Source organism: Cebus imitator, unplaced genomic scaffold, assembly GCF_001604975.1.
Source record: "Cebus imitator isolate Cc_AM_T3 unplaced genomic scaffold, Cebus_imitator-1.0 Scaffold828, whole genome shotgun sequence".
NCBI lineage: Eukaryota > Metazoa > Chordata > Mammalia > Primates > Cebidae > Cebus > Cebus imitator.
This window is the reverse complement of record NW_016108143.1, coordinates 275,282-283,132: the sequence shown is the minus strand read 5'-3', so window position 1 is coordinate 283,132 and position 7,851 is coordinate 275,282.

Below are 7,851 nucleotides of genomic sequence, written 5' to 3'. Positions count from 1 at the left end.
GGATTTCTTGCCGGGCGCGGTGGCTCACGCCTGTAATCCCAGCACTTTGGGAGGCTGAGGCGGGCGGATCATCTGAGGTCAGAAGTTGGAGACCAGCCTGACCAATATGGTGAAACCCTGTCTTTAAAAAATGAAAAATAAAAATAAATAAAATTGGATTTCTTGTTTTACTACTGAGTTGTTAAAGTCTTTAACATATTCTGGATGTAGGTCCTTTATCAGGTATATAATTTGTAGTCTGTGGCTTGTTTTTTCATTCTTTGATCTCTTAAAGTACAAAATTTCCAATTTTGATAAAGTCCCATTTATCAATTTTTTTTCTTTCATGTATTGTGCTTTTGGGGTCATGTCTAGGAACTTTTGGACTCACTCAAGATCATAAATATTTCCTTCTATGTTTTTCCTAAAGTTTCATAGTTTTACCTCTTATGGTTTGGTCTCTGATTCATTTTTTAGTTAAATGTTTTGGTATGTGATACAGCTTTGATCTGTGTTCTTGCCCAAATCTCATGTCAACTTGTAATCCTCGATGTTGGAGGTCGGGGGCTAGTGGGTGGTGACTGAGTCATGTGGCGGGTTTTCCCCTTGGTGCTGATGATAGTAAGTTCTCGTGAGATCTGGTTGTTTAAAAGTGTGTGGCACCTCCCCACAGCACTTGGTTCTGCTGCTGTCATGTAGGACACCTGCTCCCGCTTTGCCTTCAGCCATGAGGAAACGTTTCCTGAGGCCTCTTCAGAAGCAGAAGCCATCATGCTTCCGTACAGCCTGCAGACCCATGAGTCAATTAAACCTCTCTTCTTTATGAAGAAGAGAGATTTAGTGTCTTTACAGCAGTGTGAGAATGGACTAAGACCGTATGGCACAAAGTCTAGATTTAGTCTTATTTAAATAAGATTATCTAGTTATTCCAGCAACGTTTGTTGAATAAACTGTCCTCCCCTCATTGAATTGCCTTGATACCTTTACTGAAAATCAATTGACCACAAATATAAAGGTTTATTTCTGGATTCCCAATTCTTTCCAATTAATCTACGTCTATCTTTATGCAAGGACTATAGGGTCTTACTGGAGCTTTACAGTAAGGTTTGAAATCAGCAGATGTAAGTCCTTGAATTTTGTTACCCTTTTCCAAAATTGTTTTGCTATTCCATGTAAATTTTAGAACAAAACTTCTCTTTTTACGCCAGATAGGACAATTGAGGCTGAAAGAAGACAGCTATGAGTTGTCCAGTCATACGGTGACAGCCAAACTGGAAGACAGTTTCTTAGCCCATGACTCTTTCATGGAACCCACAGGCCTTTTCCAAAAGCTTCAAAGCTGATGTCACTCCTCAGTTTTTAAGTTATATAAAAAGAAAACAAACTGTAAAAAGAAAATAGCAAGTGGCCTGAACTTCAAATAATGTAGAGATCACATGGGGGTGGAGGCGGGGTTGGTGACACCGTGAAGTTGTCAATACTGTCCATTACTTCTTTTGAAAAATCATCCATCTGAAGGATTGGGATCAACTCGCAGATCCTTCTCAGGCACAAAATCAGCCAACCCAACAAAACACCTGGCTCAATGGTGGTGGACTAGGAACTTGGGCTCTGCGCCATAGACTTCACCCAAGGCATGTAGCTCTGTCACACTTGCACGGACTGAGCGAGGGATTCTCTTACACATTTCACAGCTATGCTGTTACTCTGTAGGGCTGTATCCTATCGATCAAGAATGAAAATAATCCCTTCCTCCCTGCTCACCCCTCCTGCTGGCAGTTCTTTCCAGCTAGACCTGATCTGCACTGTGCTGTCACCAAAACCTCCCCAGAGCTCACCCTGGCAGGCTTGACAAGGACCTTCCGCCTCCTTCCTCTCTCCTCAGCTCCCATCCCCCCGCATTGCCCTTCTGGGGCCAGGCGTTCCACAAAATTGTTTGGCTTCATTGTGCTGATCTGTGGCCACAGCATTTTCCTCTCTTTTATACCTTTGGTCAATTAAGAGCTGCTATGTTACATTTGATCCCTAAAGACCTTTGCCCAGTCATCTCCCCGCCCAAATATCCTGAAGGAGTCTCTCTGACCTCCCACAGTAGATTAACCTGTTTGGGCTGCACGTGTGTGTGTGTGTGTGTGTGTGTGTGTGTGTGTGTGTGGTGTGTTACCTTTAGATTCCTTCATTAATTTCTTTTGGTACATATGTTCTCAAAATGCTCATCTCACAATCTTAGCATTTTGTTTTTATTTTCCGCTTTCACAGTGCTCTAGGCCAGCCTGACCCTGATACGAACCTTTTCTGGTTTCATAATATTTGCACAAAAACCTTCCCTTTCCCCACACTCTTCTCTTTTCATCCATCCCAAATAATTTCTTTTAAAAGTGTGACATATCATGAAGGATATGGAGAAAGTGGCATTTTCTTATCTCCTGTGTAGCCCAGCAAAACCTCAGAACTCTAAAGTGCTTGTGAAATGTGTCTCTGTGTTTCCTACGTCTTATTTTGATTGAAAAATCCCTGTGCGGAAATCACATTGAACAGGATAACATGTTCAGGGTCGAGCAAATTACAGGTGCTTGAAAGATGTTATACATGTGTATGAGTGGCTTTCCTAGTTTGCTATAGACACTGAAAACATTTATCCAAGAGATATTTATTTTTTAAGAATAATTATTATTGCCCTTTACCACATGCTTTTTTCCAGCTGAGCTATGTTAACTTTCCAAATACTAAATAGTTTCGTGCTTACTGTTGGTAATATGTAAATATTTCAGGTTTGTTTTGGTTTTCATGTGTCTCCTGAAGGTAAGAGTACTTATTACTCTCAACTGTTGAAAATCTATTCCAGCACAGCCACTGCTGAGGCACATGCTGGTCAGTACGGTAGCCACTACCACTATTCAACTGAACACTTGAAGTATGGCTATAGGCCAAATTAAGATATACGTTAGGTGAAAAATACACATCACATTTCAAAGACATACTTGGAAAAAATAATGTAACATGTGTCATTGATATTTTACATTGAGTACATGTTGAAATGCTGATATTCTGAATATCTTGGGTTAAATAAGTTGTTAGAAACAGGCCAGGCATGGTGGCTCACCCCTGTAATTCCAGCACTTTGAGAGGCTGAGGCAGATGGATCACTTGAGGTCAGGAGTTTGAGGCCAGCCTGACCGACATAGTCAAACCCTGTCTCTACTGAGAATACAAAAATTAGCCAGGTGGTGGCATGCGCCTGTAATTCCAGCTACTCAGGAGGTTGAGGCAGGAGAATCTCTTGAACCCGGGAGGCGGAGGTTACAGTGAGCCAAGACCAAGCCACTGCACTCCAGCCTGGGCAACAGAGCAAGACTCTGTCTCAAAAAAAAAAAAAAAAAGATGCCAGAAATAAAACAGGTGAGGCCTGTTGTTTCTTTTTTACATCGATTTTACATTTGCTAGTTTATTTATTTTTGGGGGCCGGAGTTTCACTCTTTTGCCCAGGCTGGAGTGCCGTGGCACCATCTTGGCTCACCGCAACCTCTGCCCTCTGGATTCAAGTGATTCTCCTGCCTCAGCCTCCTGAGTAGCTGGGATTACAGGTACCCACCACCATGCCCAGCTCATTTTTGTATTTTTAGTAGAGACGGGGTTTCACCATGTTGGCCAGGCTAGTCTCGAACTCCTGACCTCGGGTGATCTGCCCGCCTCAGCCTCCCAAAGTGCTGGGATTACAAGCATGAGCCACTGCGCCCAGCCCATTTGCTAGTTTATCTAAAGGATATAATAAAGGATACAGAAGACAATTCAGATGAAGAGAGGCACAGGGCAAGGCCCTGTGGAAGAGGCGCAGCTTCCATGCCCTCCCTGGGGTGGCGCTCTGCAGGCACCCCCATGTGTTCAGCGGTTAGGATGCTCCTTACTTTGTAAAACGTCACTGCAAGGAAAGGTAAACGTTCTCCTTTGCCCTGCATTTGTGGCTTGCATCGTATTGTCAGACAGTGCTGGTCTCAGCACTTCATGTATTCAGAGTGAATGAATGAGTGAAAAAATGCAATTGTCTATACTTTTCTGATCTTTGAGGGCAGCTCACAATAGCCTACCAGGAAGGAATCGAACAAACTTACGGTTTCTTGGAAACTTATTGTAATTCAACTCAATCTCAGTTTGTAATAGAGAATGCTGAGGCCCAGAGACATGTTCAGGCCTAATATACTATCCACAAACTAGACAGGAAGCAGGGGTGATTGCATCCCCAGGTCCCTCCGTCATCATCAGGGGAAAATGTCTCAGTGAGGATTACCAAAAGTATCCAGGGACAAACATCCAGGACACGAGAGGACCATCTACCTTGCCACCTGGGGAACGGTTTCACACATTATGGTTTCAATGAATTCATTCTCTGCCACTGACCAGAGCTGTCAAAGACAAACACCCCAGGCTGGGCCTTGGTCTCAACTAGGAGTGGCTAAGCTGGGGTGGGCAGAGAGGTGCAGGGTAGACACTCGGGGACAGTGGGACATTGTGACATCATCAGTGATGGTCTTGGACAGTTTCTCATTCTTGGTCTCCAGTCCTAGCTGTTACTGCAAGTCCATTCCTCTACCATGAGTGTGGAGCAGCTAAAACCAACAGATCCACATGTACCTTGAGGTGACAGACTGGCTCTGGTGAATATTCCTTTTCCTGTTTAGAAGGTGACCCACGGGAATATTGCTTTTGTTGGCTCTTCTGTATGAAAGGAATAATGGTGCCCAATTTCCTAGGGACCGTTCTGAGGTGCACCCCTTGTCCTGATTAAGAATCCCTCTTAGAATGGTTCTTACCGTGGAGGAAAGAGGCCAGGCAGTCATTCCTTTGGCCTCACTGGTAACACCGGAGGGTGGGGGGTGGTGAGCCAAAAGGCTCTTTTGCTTCCAGCCTCCACTCTGGCAAGTTCTGTGGGAGTTCTGGAACTGCGGCTGTCACGTTAGACTCCCTGCGGCTACACCGAGCCCACTCTGACTGAGGCCTGCCTAATCCTGTCTGCTTTACCCTTTAAAAAATGGTCATTATTCTGAATTCATAAGCTATAACTCCATGTTTTACTGAAAACAAAATAGGTTCCCTCCATCAGTCACATTTACCTTTATACATTTATAAATCAGCAAGCTTGAATCCATAGGACATTAGTGTAAATGCTGGGCAAAATTGTGAGCACCCAAGTGAAGTGTGGGAGGGTGGTGGCTGTGGATCTCAGACGAGTGGCTTTGAACTGTGTCTGTGTGTAGCCACCCTGCAGGCTTAATTTTAGCTAGATGAACTACCAGAAATGTTAGCAATCTGTCTTTTCAGATTACTTCTGCTCTTTCTGCTAAAGACAGATCCTTGAAGTATGAAATTCTTACTTTTACATGTTTCTTTGAGCAGAACTGCAACTATTTTATCAGTGAATATTGTGTCTTAATATGAATTTTTAAGCTTTTGTGGCAACAATTATTTCCAAATATTTGGATGTTTTATCTGGAAATATTACATATTTATGAGTACTATGTTAATTTTTTCATCTTATAGGTATACAGTGAGAGGGAGAGTGTGTGTGTGTGTGTGTGTGTGTGTGTGTGTGTGTGTGTTGGGGGCAGGAGGGGAGGGAGGTAGAGACAGGAGGAGAGCTAGAGAGAGACAAGATAGTCAATTTCAGCTAGATGTTTCCATCTTATTTCTTATTATTGTACTGAGATTATTACTATGGAAAATAGTTGTTAGAACTCCTGTGCTTGAAAAAACTCAAAGCCTTAACTTAAATATTTGAAACAAGATAAAAAAGTATTATGAGCATCTTAGTTAATGTTATTTTGTTAATCAAGTAATTTATGCTTTATTTTCAGGATTCTTTTCCATTTAAAAAATAATCAGGACAATTTTAACAAATATGTTTGTCTCACCCAGTCATGATGATTGAGTGGTAATTCTCCATTTCACATTTGGTACTGTAGCCAGGAAGTACAGTAATAGATACAGTTGCTACTACATCTGTCCATATGGTATAATATACATCTGCCAAGGAGGACAAGCATTCCTTTACAATAACAAACAATATAGCCGCTGTCTTAAGACCGACACCAGTTAGGTAGCTCTTTCCTCTTTTCATTATTTATCCCACTCCATGTAGCACACATATGTCAGGCACTCACTTTGACACTGAAAACTCAAAGATGTGTGCAACCAGGTCTCTGACCTTAAGCAGTGCAGTCTGGCAGGGGAGATGGTCATGTAGGCAAATGTTTATCGTATGACGTCATAAGCGTAAGAGAAGTATATAGAAGGTGTCAGAGAAATGCAGGGAGAGAAAGTTGCCTAACTGCTGGAATCCAGGGATCAGGGTGGGGACAATCATAGAGAAGATGGTCTTTGAGTTGAGTACTCAGATCTTGGTGGGAAATATGTGTTACTCAAAGACTGTAGCCCGACTATCTGGTTTCAAATCCCAACTCTACTACTTGCTGGCTAAAGAATCTTAGGCATATTATTTAATCTCTCTGTGCTTCAGTTTTGCCTTTTGTAGGATGGGTGTAATAACTGGGCATACTCAGAGGGTAGACGTGAGGATTATATGAGTTAGTATGGGTCGAAGTGAGGATTACATAAATTCATACGTGTTACGGGCTTTCCATGTATCAGACACATGGAAAGCCTGCAGTCAGTATTAGCTAGGAGGCCAGGGATAGGAGAATCAGAGAAATCAAGGAAACATGCAGGAGCATGGCGGTCTTGGTCTGTGAAAACAGAAATATGAGGTGCATTTGTGTGGAGGGTGGTGGGAAATGGCAATGGGAGTGGATAGATGAGAGAACTTAAATGCCATGCCAAAGAGGCTCATGCTTATGCAGCCCTTGGAGAATTTCAAGGACAAATTCAAATTTGCATTATTGAAAGACACTATGGAGCAGTGGAGAAGAAGTAGAGGCTGGAAGATTTGGTCAGAAGTTACTGATAAGATGAGATGAGATGATAAAGAATTGGCTAAGAAATAGAAGGTAAGGTGCAGATTTAAAAGTCATTTAGGAGGGAAAATAGATGAGATGTGGATTCAGGGGATGAAGCAGGAAGAGTGGTGGATGATTTGATGGTAAGCCAAGTGGGCTTGCGGATAAGGTTTCAGATTTGTTGAGCTTGATGGACCTGTGGGATAAGCTGAATGAGCGTTCAGGCCTGCCACTTGGGGACTGGAAGTCAAGATTTGGGTTTCCTCGGGATACGGGCAGTAGTTGACATCGTGGGAATGTGAGTGACAACGTGACACAGGTGACACAGAAGGAGGTTCAGGAATGGTTCTGGAAAGCCCCAGAGAGTACAGGCAGCAAAGAAGAGTGGTCACAGCGCAGACGAGATGCAGGAGAAGGTGGGGCAATGGAAATGAACAGGAAATTCAAGGAGGAAGTGTTCAAATGCAGGCGAGAGGTCAATTAGAGTAACTAAGGCCTGTTCCTTGTTAGAGCTTAGGAAAACCCACCAACGATTATTTCAATGAAGTAGAATAGAGTGGAGCAAGACATACAGTGAATCCTCTTCATGAACACCCTAGGTGTTCACACTTTAGGTAAAAATATAGGATGAATTCCTGGAGACCATCCATGGATGCAGTCCAGTTTCATGTTTGCTGCATGGGGCAGATCTGGCTTGTCCTTGCAGGACTATTTCCCAGAGCCCAGCAAGGAGCCTGGTACATTCACATGCACCCATTAAATACTGGAGGAAAGAATGGATGAATGGTTTGTGGTGGCCAGAAACCTGCCTTGGTACAGCGCTGGGGGAGTACATGGCTAGCTCCAGGAAGTTAGGAGGCTTATAAGAGTTACCAAGGAAGTTGTGTGTGTTTTTCTTTCTTTCTTTTCTTTTTTTTTTTTTTTT